Here is a 17,399-nt window from a genome sequence, read left to right as displayed (position 1 = left end):
CAGGGCTTGAACCCGCGTCCCCTGCATTGGCAGGTGGATTCTTAACCACTGTGCCACAAGGGAAGCCCTGGGAAGTTATGGGTTTTTTTTTGCTTTTTAAATTTTATTTATTTATTTATTTTTGGCTGCGTTGGGTCTTCGTTGCTGTGTGTGGGTTTTCTCTAGTTGTGGCAAGTGGGGGCTACTCTTTGTTGCGGTGCACGGGCTTCTCATTGCGGTGGCTTCTCTTGTTGCAGAGCGCAGGCTTCAGTAGTTGTGGCACGTGGGCTCAGTAGTTGTGGCATACGGTCTTAGTTGCTCCGCGGCATGTGGGATCTTCCTGGTTCAGGGATCGAACCCGTGTCCCCTGCATTGGTAGAAGGATTCTTAACCACTGTGCCACCAGGGAAGTCCCGGAAGTTATGTTTGATTCATAAAAATTGTGGGTGAATATATTTCTCATCAACTCATATTTTTCACTTAACACAGAGTTTTCTAAGAGCCTATGGAACTATTTTATTCTTTTTTTTTCCCATTGCCTATATAGTATCTCATAACATGGGATTACTTCACTATTAGTTTGTTCTTTGAGGCTTGTTCATTCATTTATTTCACTCACTGAATAATTACATGCCAGGCACTGGACCCTGGGGAAGTTATAAATAGTACTGCTCTAAACATCCTTAGGTAATTTTTCTAAAAAAGCAAACATTCCCATTGCTGAGACATATGTTTAGAAGATGCACATGGTGATTCTTAGACAAACAATGTGGGTACAAAGTGGGAACTCAATAAACATTTGTTGCTTGAGTCAATGACTTAGGTACATCTAGAGTAGGAGTTATTATAAGAGCAGGTAAGTACTACAGATATGTATGTTTTCCTAACTTAACCAGTATGTTGTATCATACCAAAGAAATATCTGTAAAACTCGCTTTACAGCATGTACTGGTTTAGAAAAAAAATTGACAGGAACACAACTGTCAGCCCTATCTCTCCTTTAGAACATTCAGCATTATTATTTTCGGAAGGTGATTAATCAGGGACTTAGTAAACTTTGATATGTTGTATGAACAAAAAGTTCAGTTGAAGAAAAAATCACCTTTCTGTGAGACAGACAATCAATCAATGTTTTTCAAAACATGGAAATTAAGATGAATAATTTGCTTTCTCATATGTTGACAATGAATAGAATGGAAAAGCTTCATGGAACTCAATCACAATTATATTATTCAATATTACATTTACTGGGGTATATTTAAGTGGTATAATAAAATCACGTAATTATTTATTTCACAATATTTAAACTGAGACATAATAGTAACTGCAAATTTAAAACTACCCATTAAACAGCCTCTCATACAGACAGAGACCTTTGTATGATAGAGCTGCAGGATTTACATCTGCAACAAGACACACAGGATGGGAGGCCTTCTTTTGAGCTTTTTGACTTCACCCATGGACACAGACCCCGAAGCCCACAATATCATTTTCTGAGATCTGTAGAAAATCTTACTTAAACATATCTCCATAATGCCTGAACATTTGGGTCACAAAGTAGGGAGTAGGTGGGATATTCACTCAAACTTTCCTGTGGCTACGTTTGAATCTAGTCCTTCTGTGTTACCAGCGGACAGGACACCCAAGCCTCTGATTACATCTGTGATGGTCTATAAAAACTGTTGGTTTGAATTTCTATTTACTTTACATCCTAGCAAGCCAATCCATTTGCTAGTGCCTTCTGGGCAAAATGCCTGGGTTTTGTAAAAAACGAACTCCTATTGAAAAGGAAACATAAACCCAAGTGAAATACATTTCAATTGTTGGTGTTCTGGGTTGTTACCTTTCTGTACCTTGATGTACATTTTCCACAACAATGATGTTGAACCTCTGGTTAACTCAGGAGCGTTTTCATTTCAGGGAAACTCCTGTAGTGACATCATACAGTTGTCCGTTTTGGGACTGTCCTGCAAGTTTTTTTGTGTGTTTTTTTTTTGTTTGTTTTTCTGTTACCATCCTGTTGTAGTATCATAAACAGATGATTGTTTACCTCCATGATTTCTGCACTGAGCACCCAGACATGTCTCTTGATTATTTTTGTTGACTATATGTAATCACCCATAAGCCAGTGCAAATCCTAAGCATAATTACCCTGTCCGAAAGTAGAAATTAACATAAAACATATCTGTCAGTTAAATTCAATAAGGATTTGACCGAATTCCCTCTGATTCATCCTAGTTAGAATCCGAGGCAGCCATCGTTTACTTTGAAAACTGCCCAGCAGGTGTATGAATAGCAACTCCAAAAAGTGTAGAGCCTTGACCATTTTAAAGAAGGCAACACCCCTTCTAAAAACATAACTGCTGAGCTCATCAAAGAAATCTCACACCGCCGTCTTGTGCTCTCGAAAAGCTGCGGAAAAGCGCAGTGTTCCGCTGAGCAAAGAGCTACTCTCTCACTGTTCATTTTGGTTTCTGTTTTCTATCCTTAATGAGAAGCAAATCAATTAACAGGACATATGACATGGTGGTTAGTCACCTAAGGGAAAGTATTAGTAGCCTCATTAACTTGGTGAACCCTTCCAGCTCTCACCTAGAGTTACCATCGTGCGGACCCATGACTAATCCTGCCCGGCAATCCTTGAGGTCTGGAAACCCACTCTTTGACCCAGGCCAAAGCAATACCCAGTGAATAACCGCTGGTGCCCCAAGGCCACTCACACCGACGTCAGGAAACCGTTCCCGAGAAAGGCAACGTGCGGGGGTGGGGGGATCTCTTCCCGGCCCCACCCTTAAAAGTTGCAGGGAGTGGCACCCAAAGAACTTTCCCAGATTGTTCTCTGTCACCGCTCAGGGAAGTCCGCTCCAGCCTTTCCCCGCTGAGCCAATCTGCCCCGCCTGCCAAGCCCCTCCTTCCCTGCACCTTTAACGGCTGGGAGCAGAGAGCCGCGGCTGAGGGTTCACTTCTCAAGAAGTCGCACCGGTTTTTCGAGCTCCGCTCTGCGCCTGGAGAGCCACAGCAGCGGGAGCGGGCGCCGCCGGGTGAGTCACTGTTTGGAAACGGAGTGGGCGGGCAAGGGTGTGAGAGAATGAATGATGTCAGGAGCGCGCAGGGCGGCGGGCGGGGAGAGCGGGCCGCGGGGCCGCGGTAAACACCGAGCGCCGCGGCGCGGGCTGAGCGGGGAGACCCCGCCCTCCGCGCGCAAGGAGCCGTCCTCGGCAGCCAGAGCCCGGCCGGTGCTGCAGCGCCGCCGAGAGCGGCCTCGGAAGGGGCAGCCGCGGGAGAGACCCGGAAGGTGCTTCCCTGGCAGGGCCGAGGCAGGAGAGGGCGAGACCCCGAGCAAACTTTACAGCGGCTTCGGCCGGGGGCGGCTGCGGCTGCGGCAGCGGGCTCCGTCCGCTAGCAGATCCCGGGCCCGGGAGCTGGTGCGTCCGGCCGGGAAGATCTGGAGCCCCAGGTGAGAGCGGGTAAGGAGCGCCGGAGGGGCCGGGGAGGAGGATGGGCTGGAAAGCCGTGCGGCGGGCGCAGCGCGGGGAGGGCATGGTGGACTGCGAACGCGGACGTGGCTCTAATTCGGCTCCCACGCGCCCCGCCCCAAGGCATCCTTCCCTGATTTTGCCTGATAGAGAGGATGGACGTGTGGCTTCGTCTCCACGCTCTGAGCATTCATCTCATTCATTTGCAACCATTGCGGGTCACTCGGTCCTGACGTTGAAAGGACACAGACTGAACCATAGATTGTCCTGAGCCACTCGGGAGGTCAGGACTTTAGTTCAAAGGAGGTGGAGGAGGGACTGTCTTTAAGCTTTTTTGAGAGGCACTTACTGATGATGTGTGAACGGTAAGAACCCAGCTCTGGGCTGCCCACACTGAAACGTTTCCACGTTTGGCATTCCAAAGCTACTACCCTTAAGGAAAGGGAGGCTTGGTGTTTCAGCGCAGATAGGTGCGACTGGACCCGTCTACTTCTCTGAGGTATGGATGGTTAATAGCCCGCGGCTACGTCTTTAAACAACTCAAACGTTATGTCCTGTAATTTTTATATATCAGTCTCTGCCATTCTATTTCATCTTGCTTGCTCTAATACGACCTTAGGATCGTTTTGACACGTATGTTAAATTTTTGAAGAGATTCAATTGTTTAGTGCCTCTAGGTGGGCGTGGATTTTGAACTTAACTTTCCAAATCCTTGGTTTCAATCCTAGTCACATCTGTTAATGGTGGGTTCTCAGTCGCATTAAACACTCTGAACTAGTAAAATGGGACTGTAACAACTTCAGAGGATAATAATGAGAGTTAAACCTCAGAAGACCTATCATAATGTCTGCCACAAAGCAGACCTCAACAAATTTTAACTGTTTATATATAAATAGTGTGTTCCAGCTGGCTTAGATAATCACCAATTAATTTCCACAGGATTTCCTACTTACAAACCTGGTGGGTTGAGGTTTAGGGTGTGAAATCCTTTGGCAAGTTCCTCAGAGTGTGAAGTAAGTTCAACGCTTCTGTGTGGATACCTGAAAGAGTTCGGGTTCCCACCCCATACCAGGGGAACTGCCATTCACTGAACAGAGTCAGAGCAGTGGCTGAAAGTGACAAATGGAATTTGGAGGAAGAAAGTATGTGTGGATAACTCTCTAACTTTACCCTTAACTTGTTTTTTTGCCTTTTAAAAAAATACGCAGGACAAAATTGTAGCCCTTTCCTTGGTTTGCTGCTGGCCTTACTTCACGGTAGTCTTCTGGTGAAGTGTTTTTTTAACAAGTTAATGTCTAATTTGGCTTCTCTAGTTTCATTTTTCAGTAAAGCTGGTTGACTTTTGAACGTGGAGGGAAACACTTGGACACCTTTGGGTTTTCACGGAATCTTATAAAAACGCCTAGGAGACAGTTGGAGGGATAGGGAGCATTTGCTCAGGTGTTACTGAAAACATTTGTTCTTACCTTATATCTGCAACAACTTTTAGGGTCAAAGGTTACAGGGAATGTTTTTTTCCACAGTGTGATGCAGAGATCTTGGGCATCAGAATCCAGAAGACCTAAGGCTATCCGGGTGGTAACTTACTGGCTGTGTTTCTCTGAGCAATTAAACTCTCTGGAATTCTTGTGGGACTTTAAACAAAATATAGGGAAAAACATAGAAATAATCTTACCTCTATTAAAATAGGCAATGGAATACAAATGAGAACTTTTAAAAAAGTGATACGTTGAAGTGAGATGTTGTTTGTTTTCTTAAGGAAGAATTAGCGAGAATTCTAGACAGTTTCAGATAAGAGTAGCCTATCCACCTTTATCTAATTCCCTTATGAGGGATTTGAAGCCTCCATTGTGAACTACTACTATCAGATATTTATTCAGTTGGTGAATGTTTAGTGAGCAGCTACTATATTCCAGCCACTATGCTAGGTACTAGCAATGCTAACATGAAGGAGGCACTGTAACTGGCTTAAAGACTGGTAGAAAGAGCCCCTAGCCTTTGATTATGGAGAGGAAAAGAGTCAAAAAGAAGGAGAGAGGAAGGGACTTGGGAGGAAACCAGAAATGATTAGGCTATGATAGGTTGCCTCCCACTGATAATTTGAGATCTACTGGCTTTCTAGTGAACTGGGTCTCATAAGTTTTGAGGCTGAACCATGCACGTATGCTGGAACCATGCACGTATGCCTTGCTTTACCCAGTAACAGCATTATATAGACAAATTTAGCCCTTAAGTCAAGTTTTTTTTTTGCGGTACGCGGGCCTCTCACTGTTGTGGCCTCTCCTGTTGCGGAGCACAGGCTCCAGACGCGCAGGCTCAGCGGCCATGGCTCATGGGCCTAGCCGCTCCGTGGCATGTGGGATCTTCCCAGACCGGGGCACAAACCCGTGTCCCCTGCATCGGCAGGCGGACTCTCAACCACTGCGCCACCAGGGAAGCCCAAGTCAAGTATTTTTAAAATAAATTTATTTTATTTTATTTTAATTTTTGGCTGTGTTGGGTCTTCATTGCCGCGTGCGGGCTTTCTCTAGTTGTGGCGAGCGGGGGCTACTCTTCGTTGTGGTACGTGGGCTTCCCACTGCGGTAGCGTCTCTTGTTGTGGAGCACGGGCTCTAAGCACGTGGGTTTTGGTAGTTGTGGCTCACAGGCTTAGTTGCTCCGCGGCATGTGGGAATCTTCCCAGACAAGGGCTTGAACCTGTGTCCCCTGCATTGGCAGGCGGATTCTTAACTACTGTGCCACCAGGGAAGTCCTTTTTCTTTTTTGATGTGACCATTTTTTAAAAGTCTTTATTGAATTTGTTACAATATTGCTTCTGTTTTATGTTTTGGTGTTTTGGCTGAGAGGCATGTGGGATCTTAGCTCCCCTACCAGGGATCGAACCTGCACCCCCTGCATTGGAAGGTGAAGCCTTAACCACTGGACTGCCTGCGAAGTCCCAAGTCAGATAATTTTAACCATATCAGAGCAAACTTGTTTAAATGAAATTTGAAGGGTAAGATCAGTTCAGCCAAGATTTATTTACTGTGAGCAAAGAAAGCACCGTCGTAGATTTTTAAGAGAATAATCACTGTATGTGAATAGTGTAATATTTCAGTTTCTTACTTGTGTAGGTTTAAAAGTACAAGGTAAACAAATCAGCCGCCACCCAGAAAATCACTTAGTGTTATATCCTCAAATGCTTTCTCACCGCTATGAACATACAACATCGAGAGCTAACATGTATAGCATTTACTGTGGTAAGTGCTGTATGCCAGTTACTTTATACTGAGAATCTCATGTTATCCTCACTCTAACCTATAAGGTAGGTACAATTATGGAGGAAAAAAACTGCTTTAAGGAAATTAAGGAACTTTCCTGAAGTTACACAGCTAGAAAATTATTCTCTACGAAACCGGGTTTGTTCTCTACATACTGTTTTCTAACTTTTTTTGTCACCCAAATATGGATGCCTCTATATCACTAAAATATGCTTAAACAGCGTCTTTTATAGTTTTCTACTGAATGGCTGCATCTCAACTTAACCAATCCCTTATCGTTGGACAGTTAGTTTGTTTCCAGTTTTCACTATTTTAAGCAACTCTGCAATAAGTATCCTTCTAACTATATATGTGTGCAATCCATGATTATTTTAGTCATTTTAAAAAGTGAATTATGATCTTTAATTTATCTGCCTTTTTTTTCACCATATTCAGAATTAGAAACTTTCTCCTTTCTCTTTCAAATTTGTTATAATTTCTGTTCCTTTAGTGTTTCTCATAAGATTTCAGCAATAGGATCAACATTCTCTATGGAGGGGCACAATAAGTCAGTAGCTCATTACGCAAGGGATTTATGATGAAAACGGAACACAGAGCCTTTCTTAACAACTATTTGTGTTTGTATTATTGTTATTAGACATAAAGCTGAACTTCTTTTATGGGGAAATATAGCAGAATGGAGCAGTGCTGATTTTGCCAGGCAGAAAAGAAATTAAAAAAAAAATTTATTGACGTATAGTTGATTTACAGTGTTGTGTTAATTTCTGCTGTACAGCAAAGTGACTCAGTTATACGTATATATTCTTTTTCATATTGTTTTCCATTATGGTTTATCACAGGATATTGAATATAGTTTCCTGTGCTATACAGTAGGACTTTGTTGTCTATCCATCCTGTATATAATAGTTCGCATCTGCTAATCCCAAACTCCCAAACCTTCCCTCCCCCTTGGCAACCACAAGTCTGTTCTCTATGTCTGTGAGTCTGTTTCTGTTTCATAGGTATGTTCACTTGTGTTGTATTTTAGATTCCACGTATAAGTGTTTGTCTCTCTTTCTGACTTACTTCGCTTAGTATGATAATCGCTAGGTTCATCCATGTTGCTGCAAATGGCATTATTTCATTCTTTCTTTATGGCTGAGTAAGTCTATTGAAAATATGTACCACATCTTCTTTATCCATTCCTCTGCTGAAGGACATTTAGGTTGTTTCCATGTCTTGGCTATTGTAAATAGTGCTGCTATGAACATAGGGGTGCCTGTATCTCAGAAAAGAAATTCTACTTCTACAATTTGCCTCCTTGGTACCCAGTAGGATAGACAGGTTGCATTTTGCAGGTATTACATATACAGCAGATGTATCATCAGGTTTAGAATAAGCTCATCACTTTTAAACTGATCACCTTTTAAACAAATCTTAGAGGGCTTCCCTGGTGGCGCAGTGGTTGAGAGTCTGCCTGCCGATGCAGGGGACACGGGTTCGTGCCCCGGTCCGGGAGGATCCCACATGACGCAGAGTGGCTGGGCCCGTGAGCCATGGCCGCTGAGCCTGCGCGTCCGGAGCCTGTGCTCCGCAACGGGAGAGGCCACAACAGTAAGAGGCCCGCGTACCGCAAAAAAATAAAATAATAAAATAAAAATATCTTAGAAATTTGTTGTTTGATCTCTTGAGAAGTGTATCACTGCTAAGACATTTTCCGGTTGATTTAATGAATGAAAGTGCAAGAAATATCCATTAGCTAGTTTTCATTATAGGTATAAAGCATTTCTTCATTTAAACATTTCTCAAGTTTTATTATAATATCATACCCTCTTTGCTACCCTGAGTCAAACTTTTATTTTTATTATTATTATTTTTTGGCTACATCGGATCTTAGTCTCAGCACACAGGCTACTGTCTAGTTGTGGTGCACAAGCTCAGTAGTTGTGGTGCGCGAGCTCAGTAGTTGCGGCACATGGGTTTAGTTGCCCCAAGGCATGTGGGATCTTAGTTCCCCCACAAGGGATCGAACCCACGTCCCCTGCATTGGAAGGCGGATTCTTAACCACCGGACCACCAGGGAAGTCCCAAGTCAAACTTTTAATTTTGCTTTGGGTTTATATTTCCATATCGAATGCTAGTTATTTTATCCTCATGGTTTTGATAAAGGATGTTGGAATATGAGTAGTGTTCAATTCAGCCTCTTCATACAGAAACCCAGATAAGTTCAATTTGTTAATTCCTAACAATGACTTTTAATTCAAAGCAGAATTTAAAAAACAGTTAATAAAATTGTAGTATAAATAGGTTAATCAGTTATTTGCTGATTGGTTTTCCCTACTGTCAAACCCTAATTTGATGATTTGCTTACAGTTTAAAATTCAGCCTTACAATTTTGTGTCTTTAGATTGATAGTGTCACTTAAAACTTTCAAACAAACTTGTGCACGTTCTTAGATCTTTTTTTAAAAAGCAGCATTAACTGGATTGAGTGTTTGTCTTATATTTACATCTTTTCTCCCAGTAAACCCCTTGTACTATTTAAAAAGAATAAAACCACATACTAAAATTGTTAAAGAGGAGGGAATAAAAGGAGATGAAAGATAATTTTGAAGCCACAGTTGTCAGAAAAGACAGCTAGCTACTAAAAGTCAGATGAAGTGAAAGACTCTGGAAGGGACCTTCAGATAGTTTTTACTTCCTAAGGTGATAATGGATTATATTACTTTAAATGTGTAAAACACTGATGATAATGCTTGGTTCATAGTTAATATTTGGTGGCTCAGCTATTACTTTTTAAAAAATATTTATTTATTAATTATTTATTTTTGGTTGCATTGGGTCTTATGCTGAGCGCGGGCTTTCTCTAGTTGTGGCGAGCGGGGGCTACTCTTCATTGCGGTGCGCGGGCTTCTCATTGTGGTGGCTTCTCTTGCTGTGGAGCAGGGCTCTAGGTGCGCGGGTTTCAGTAGTTGCGGCACATGGGCTCAGTAGTTGTGGCTTGTGGGCTCTAGAGCACAGGCTCAGAAGTTGTGGCGCACGGGCTTAGTTGCTCCGTGGCATGTGGGATCTTCCCGGACCAGGGCTCGAACCCGTGTCCCCTGCATTGGGAGGCGGGTTCTTAACCACTGAGCCACCAGGGAAGCCCTCAGCTATTACTTTTTGCATATAGACTATACTTCTAACTTTTCAAACAAAGGGTTCATTCCTGTTGTCCCCCAAATCAAATTGTTTCTCGTTATTTCTCATGAAGGTAGTGTATTTTTCTTGTAACCTAATAGCCATTTGTGATATCTTGCCTGCATTGGTAGGATCTGGGTCCTATCCCTCTCTCCTCCTCCCTTCCTTCAGGGTTAAAATAAAATTATTAAAATTGGTCGTCCACTGCCATTGAATTCAAGAACTTGCGTAAGAAGTATATAACATCAGCTGTGAATGCTGAAAAGCTTTAAAAGCTGCCATCACAATATGCCAGCCCTCTCAGCAGATGCTGGTAGCGCTGGTGAGCATAACTGCCACTGTCCCTCACAAAGCTCAGCCTTCTGCGGAGTATTGTACCATGAGCACCACTGTCCCAGAAAATGCGGGGCCATTAAGAATCACAGACCCTACTGTCCTCCCCGGACAGTATGCTCTACATCTTTCTTTAGGAGGCCCTGAGACGGTCTATCTAACACAGCCGCTACTGTTTTGTGAGATTTGCATTTGATCTGCAAGTTATTTAACCATCCAGTTATTACTGCCCCAGTAGTTGCTACCAAACTTTAGTAGCAACAAAGGGCATTGTTTCTGTTAAATCAATATTTATGTGTGTATATATATAATATCATATCCTCTGTGATGGGTTAGCTAGTGCTGAGAGGTGCACTCCCTTGGTGTATAGTTTGGTTGGCAAGTTATAAGCAGCAAAGCAGGAACATTTACAATTTTATTTTCCAAATACTTGAAGCATTCACTCTATGCCAGGGTTTGTTCTGAGCACGTAGAACTCTTATACTCATCTCTTCCTCCTTAAACACTCTGAGACAGATATCATTATCCCCATTTTAAGACTCCTCTTTTGAGACACAGAGAAGTTAAGTCACTTGCCTAAGGTCACACAGCTAGTATGAGGCACTGTGGTTTGTAGAATCTAGCATGTATCTCACACCTTGGGCCTCATTTTATCCTTGCACATGCAGTTTTAGCAAAGGCAACATCACACCCGTCCACACATGCTATCACCTCCTTATGATTTACCGTGTGGAGGACTGCAGCTAGGTCATATATTTCAGTGTTGCTGTTGAAATGTATTGACGATACAGTATTGTCAAACATTTCTCTCAAAAAGCCTGTGAGTGCTCAGTCAGGCCTGGTGTTGTGTCCGGGAAAGGAGCCGTGCATTCATTCTCCCAGTCCCCTGATCAGCACACTCAGCTGCAACCTCTTCCTGCTGCTTTTTTTTTTTTAAACATATTTTTTGAGTTCTCAATTTTTTTAAAAAATTATTTATTTATTTATGGCTGCGTTGGGTCTTCATTGCCGTGCACGGGCTTTCTCTAGTTGCGGCGAGCGGGGGCTACTCTTCGTTGTGGTGCGCGGGCTTCTCATTGCAGTGGCTTCTCTTGCTGTGGAGCACGGGCTCTAAGGTGCGCGGACTTCAGTAGTTCTGGCAAATGGGCTCGGTAGTTGTGGCTCACAGGCTCTACAGCACAGGCTGAGTAGTTGTGGCGCACGGGCTTAGTTGCTCCGTGGCAGGTGGGATTTTCCCAGACCTGGGATCGAACCCGTGTCCCCTGCCTTAGCAGGCAGATTCTTAACCACTGCACCACCAGGGAAGTCCTCCTGCTGCTTTAATGTTACTTATTTTTTTAAGTTTTAGGGCTTTCACCCATTGTAAATTAAAATATTTAAAAATCCTTATTGGAGGAGACTAGCTTGCACATGTGAGGTTTCTTTGAATGTTTTCTAGTTACTCTTGGAGATGGTGGTAGGCAGAATAATGGTGCCCCAAAGATGTTTACATCCTAATCCCCAGAAACTATGAACCTGTTATGTTACCTGGCAAGGAGGGATTAAGGTTGCTAATCAGCTGACTTAAGATACGGAGACTATCCTGGGTGATCTGGGTAGACCCAATGTAATCACAAGGGTCCTTATAAGTGGAAAAGTGAAAGAGAAGAGTCAGAATCAGAGAGTTGGCACCTTTAGGAAAACTTTAGACGGCCATTGCCGGCTTAAGATGGAAGGGGGCCACGAGCCAAGGAATGCACACGATCTCTAAGAAGCTGGGAAAGGCTGGGAAATGGATTCTCCCCCGGGCCTCCAGAAAGGAGCACAGCCCGGCTGACATTTCAGTGTTAACCCACTGAGTCCCCTTTTGGACTTCTGATTTCTAGAAGTGTGAGAGAAGAAATTTGTGTCGTTTTAATCCATTAACTTTATAGTCACTTATACAGCTGCAACAGGAAACTAATACAGAGAATTTCTAGAACAATCAGTGCTTTGATTTGTTCCTTTATGCCAGCCCTGTGAAAGAGCTGCTTCATCTCGTGATTTATTGTATGCACGTCAAGTATAGCAAGTATTTACATTTGAGGGGGGCTGTTTTATTTTGCATATAAACTGAACCACTTTGGGGCAGAGGGAGTTAACTTTTTATAATTCTATACGTTTGTGTACAGATATATACTGTCTATTTTAAAGGACAGCATCAAGGTTTTAGCAAAAAAAGAAAAGTCCTATTGATTCCAGAGGAAGTGGAGCCACCCGGGCCTTTCATCAGAGTTGCCTAACAGAAATGTGGCCGTCCTTATAGCCGTGCATTTGTTTGGGGTAAGATGATGGTCCACATGCGATGGTGGTGATGGTTGTGGCATTAACCCTTGAGTTTTGACTCCAGATTCTCTTTATTTTATTTTTATTTTTTATTTATTTTTTATTGAGGTATAGTTGATTTACAATATTATATTAGTTTCAGGTGTATGACATAGTAGTGATTCAAAATTTTTATAGATTATACTCCATTTATAGTTATTATAAGATATTGGCTGTGTTCCTTGTGCTGTACAACATATCCTTGTAGCTTATTTATTTTATATATAATAGTTTGTACCTCTTAATCCCCTACAGCTATCTTGCCCCTTCCCCCTTCCTCTCTCCCCACTGGTAACCACTAGTTTGTTCTCTATATCTGTGAGTCTGTTTCTTTTTTGTTATATTTGCTAGTTTGTTTTATCTTTTAGATTCCACATACAAGTAATAACATACAGTATTAGTCTTTCTCTGTCCAACTTATTTCACTAAGCATCATATATCCTCCAGGTCCATCCATGTTGTTGCAAATGGCAAAATTTTATTCTTTTTTATGGCTGAGTAGTATTCCATTGTGTGTATATGTGTCTCACATCTTCTTTACTACTTGTTTATTGATGGGCATTTAGGTTGCTTGCATATTTTGGCCATTGTAAATAATGCTGCTATGAACATTGGGGTGCCTGTATCTTTTCGAATTAGTGTTTTCATTTTCAGATATATACCCAGGAGTGGGATTGCCGGATCATATGGTAGTTCTATTTCTAGGTTTTTGAGGAACCTCCATACTGTTTTCCACAGTGGCTGCACCAGTCTACATTCCCACCAACAGTGTCCAAAGGTTCCCTTTTCTCCACATCCTCACCAACATTTGTGGTCTTTTTTTTTTTTTTCTTTTTGCGGTACGCGGGCCTCTCACTGCTGTGGCTTCTCCCATTGCGGAGCACAGGCTCTGGATGCGCAGGCTCAGCGGCCATGGCTCATGGGCCCAGCCGCTCCGCGGCATGTGGGATCTTCCCGGACCAGGGCTCGAACCCGTGTCCCCTGCATCGGCAGGCGGACTCTCAACCACTGCGCCACCAGGGAAGCCCATTTGTGGTCTTTCTGATGATAGTCATTTTGACAGATGTGAGGTCAGGTTCCCTTTACATTTTAAAAATCTTTTTCTTGCTGTGCTTGCCTAGCAATGTTATTATGAATTCTTTGAGAGCAAGAGCACTTCTATACAATGGCTTTTCAAATTGTAATAAATTAAACAAATAAAAGGTGGTATCATTCATTGGGTCATCTGTAGTAAGTACCTAGAGGGTTATAGACCCCAGAGTAGACGATATCTTGGAATCAACGTGTCAATTATGGAAATTAAGAATAGCAAGAATTATCATAATGGACGGGGTTAGTTTTTGGTTTTTGTTTTTTTAAGGAATCCTCCAGTAACAATCTTAAATTGTGATTTGCAGACAGCTTGCATCAGTTAAGGACCCTTTTGTGCAATGTAGAAATAGCAGCAGTGTAAGAACTAAAATCTTGGGAATTTTCCTGCTTAAGAAATGAAATAAGGGATAATATAAGATTTTTGGTAGTTTTAAAGAAATATGGGTGGAACACTAGCTGGATGGTGTAATATATACATATAGCAGTTTCTAGAGGGAAGAGACTGTCTTGTGTAGAAGTAGAAAAAAATTGGAGACTCTTAAAACCACAGAGATAGGATATTTGGAGTCATTTTGTTAAGGACATATTTTATTTAAAAACATATTTTATTTAACCAATGTATCAAAATGTTATCATATTTAGTATTATCGATTTTAATCATTATCGATTATAATCAATATAAAAATTCTTGACATTTTAACTTTTTTTCTAAATCTTCGAAACCTGGTGTGTATTCTGAACTTAACTACGCATGTCAGCTTGGATCGGCCACACTTCAAGTGCTCAGTGACCACATGGGGCTAGTGGCTGCTTTGACAGGCAGTGCAGCTCTGGCCAGCCTTATCCTTAAGGAACAATACCCTGCATGAATCTGAGGTTATCCTCAGAACTATCCCTGTATTTTATTTTATAAACTGAATAAAATAATAATATAATCTATATAATCTAATAATATCTATATACAATAATATAAAATATTATTGTATTTTATAAATTATTATAATAATAATTATAATTTATTGTATTTTATAAACTGAATTATATCATGGAGTCACCAGAGAAAACTGGTTCTGGTGCCTTTTGCTAGAATGAGTGAACTGGCTGAACGATACAGTGAAACATGTCTCTAAGGTTGTCTGTAATATACATTTGTGAATTTCAGTGCCAGGAGGTGTGCCTGGGCCTATAAATGAAATATTTAGATTATTAGGTTCTTATTATTATGCTTATAGGAAATATGGCTGCTCATATGCCTTGGTGAGCTGTGATAAGTGGGATGTGTGTGGCATCTACCCTGGTCTCAGTCCCAGAGCCTCACCACACTTACTTCCTCTCATGTGTCCCCTCGCTGTCTACCTGTTCATCCGTCACCACCTTCACCCTATCCTTGCCCTGTTTATATGCATGATGCTGCTTACTAATTTGTGTTCTTGTTCAGTTGCTTATTGTGACAATTTAGGAAGCAAGGCCACTGTATAGATGAGAGAAATCATTACTTGATATCAAATATCAGTCTGCCAGGAATAGATAAGATTAGACTGTAAGAAAACACAGGTGCAGTATGAGAGGTAGAGGGCTAGGGGAGAGGGGGTAGAAGGTGGGGGAGGGAGGAAGGGAGGGAGAAAGGAAGGAAGGAAGGGAGAAAAGGAGGTCGGGAGAAAGGGAGAAAGGAAAGAGTACCATTCTGTGCAGGAAAATCACCTAAATGCGGAGGAAGGAAATCATGGTGGAGGATTTTGTAGCAAAACATTCCCCCAGCCACTGGACAAGCTGCTGTTCTCACCAAGGTCTCAAGATAGGTTGCTCTGGATTTCATAAATATATTGACTTTATCAAATACCTGTACCACACAGGTGGCTGAGACCAGTCCTAAGCCCTCCTCAGCCCCTTCTGAAATTGATAAATGCATTCAACACAGTTTTCAAGCACTTGCTATGTGCTAGACTTGATTCTTGATTCTAGGGATTCAGTGACCAATAGATACTCAAGGTTTCTACCCTTAATGGAGATTGTATGAGTTTATGTGTTGAGAGAGGAAGAAGTGCTGAAAAGGGAGGTTGAGCAGATGATAAGCAAGTAAAACTAATAAACAAGATCAGTTCAGACTTGGACCAGTTCTTTCAAGGAAACATGTAGAGATGACTGGGGAAGCCTGCCCTAGCACAGTCAGGAAAGTTTGTCAGAGGTTGGACTTGCACTGAGGGGTGAAGGGTGAGAAGGAGCTAGTAGAGGGAACAGGGAGAGCGCTTGGTTACACAAGGGAAGGAAGGGAGACCAGTCTGGCCGCAGTGTCTGCGTAGGAAGGAATAGTGAGAAAGACGGTGGCGAGGCAGGCAGGACCCGGTGAGGAGGGGCTGGTACTTGCAAAATTTGTAAGGCCCATGGATTTTATTCCAAATGCAATGAGAAGGCATTGTGAAGTGATCTAAGAAGGAGAGACACATGGTCTGATTTACATTTGTAACAGATCTGTCTGCTGGGCAGAGCGGAGTAGAAGGGGTCCAGCATAGAAGCAAGGAGACCAGTTATGAAGCTATTGGCAGCATTCTACGTGAGAAGTGATGCGGGCTGGAGCAGCGTGGCAGTATTAGAGATGGAGAGCAGTGCATGGTTTTGAGAGGTTTGGAGATAGAGTCGACAAGACTTAATGGATAGGTCTGGATGGGTGACGTGACAGAGTAGGAGAAATCAAGCAGGAATCCTGGTGGGTGACGGGGTTGTAGGGAATAGAGTTCTGTTTTGGCCATTGGTTAGTATGAGTTGTCTGTTAGTCGTCCTAATGGAGATAGTTGTCAAACGGCCAGTAGTGATTCTGAGAACTGCATTCAGGGACAATATCAGGGCCAGTGGGTGTCAGCATAGAAGTGGTATGTAAAGAGATGGGAAATCTAGAATCACCTGGGGAGATTTCCTAGGCAGAGAAGAGAGGCAGCGGAGATCAGGCCCCGAGGAATAACGGAGTTAATAAATAGATCAAGTAGGAGACCAGGGAGTAACCAGCGAGGTAGGAGGAGCACGAAAAGAGCAGTGTTCCAGGGGCTTCCCTGGTGGCGCAGTGGTTGAGAGTCCGCCTGCCGATGCAGGGGACACGTGTTCGTGCCCTGGTCCGGGAAGATCCCACATGCCGCGGAGCGGCTGGGCCCGTGAGCCATGGCCGCTGAGCCTGCGCGTCCGGAGCCTGTGCTCCGCAACGGGAGAGGCCACAGCAGTGAGAGGCCCGCGTACCGCAAAAACAAACAAACAAACAAACAAAAAAGAGCAGTGTTCCAGATGCCAACTAAATCGAGTGTTTAAGGCAGGATGGAGTAATCAGTTCTGTTGTAAGTTCTCGAGGAGTTGAGTAAGATGAGAACACAGTGCTCATTGGGTTTTACGATGTGGAGGATTCCTTTACATGGTGATCTTGTTGAACCTTTTAGAGGAGTGATTTAAAGCACAAATGACCTCCAGCATCTCCTGCAGGGAGCTTTCCTCACTCTCTTCCTTCTCCAGTTCACCCCCATAGGCTAGGTGTCCCCTCTTTGTTCCAGAATAGTTAGGCTTTTCTCTTGTCACTGGACTACCATACTGTAATATGATTTTTCTGCTGAAACTATGTTTCTTCCAGCCTAAGCTCCTCCGGAGCAAAATTTATACATTTTTGTTGTTGTTGTTATTTCCTAGCATGATGTAGGCACTCAACACATGTTTTCTTTTAGTATATATATATATATTTAAATAAATTTATTTATTTTTGGCTGCATTGGGTCTTCATTGCT

General features: G+C 42.7%; 1 protein-coding gene across 9 annotated transcripts in view; it reads left to right on the top strand.

The window, feature by feature from the left end:
• Nucleotides 1-2,836: 2,836 nt before the first annotated feature.
• The window catches only part of SGMS2 (sphingomyelin synthase 2), a 113,420-nt gene continuing 98,857 nt past the window's right edge, over nt 2,837-17,399 (top strand). For 4 of the 9 annotated variants that reach the window (XR_010942903.1, XM_067735386.1, XM_067735379.1 and 1 more), the window contains exon 1: nt 2,837-3,020. The gene's annotated coding sequence lies outside the window, so the exon portion shown is untranslated. Of the gene's footprint in view, nt 3,021-3,139; nt 3,447-3,585; nt 3,955-17,399 lie in introns of those variants that run through there. The other 5 variants (XM_067735387.1, XM_067735388.1, XM_067735384.1 and 2 more) reach the window with 5 other exon arrangements.

The sequence above is a fragment of the Pseudorca crassidens genome, chromosome 4 (assembly GCF_039906515.1).
Source record: "Pseudorca crassidens isolate mPseCra1 chromosome 4, mPseCra1.hap1, whole genome shotgun sequence".
NCBI lineage: Eukaryota > Metazoa > Chordata > Mammalia > Artiodactyla > Delphinidae > Pseudorca > Pseudorca crassidens.
Note: the sequence above shows the minus strand (reverse complement) of the source record. Positions and strands in the feature narration are given on the sequence as shown.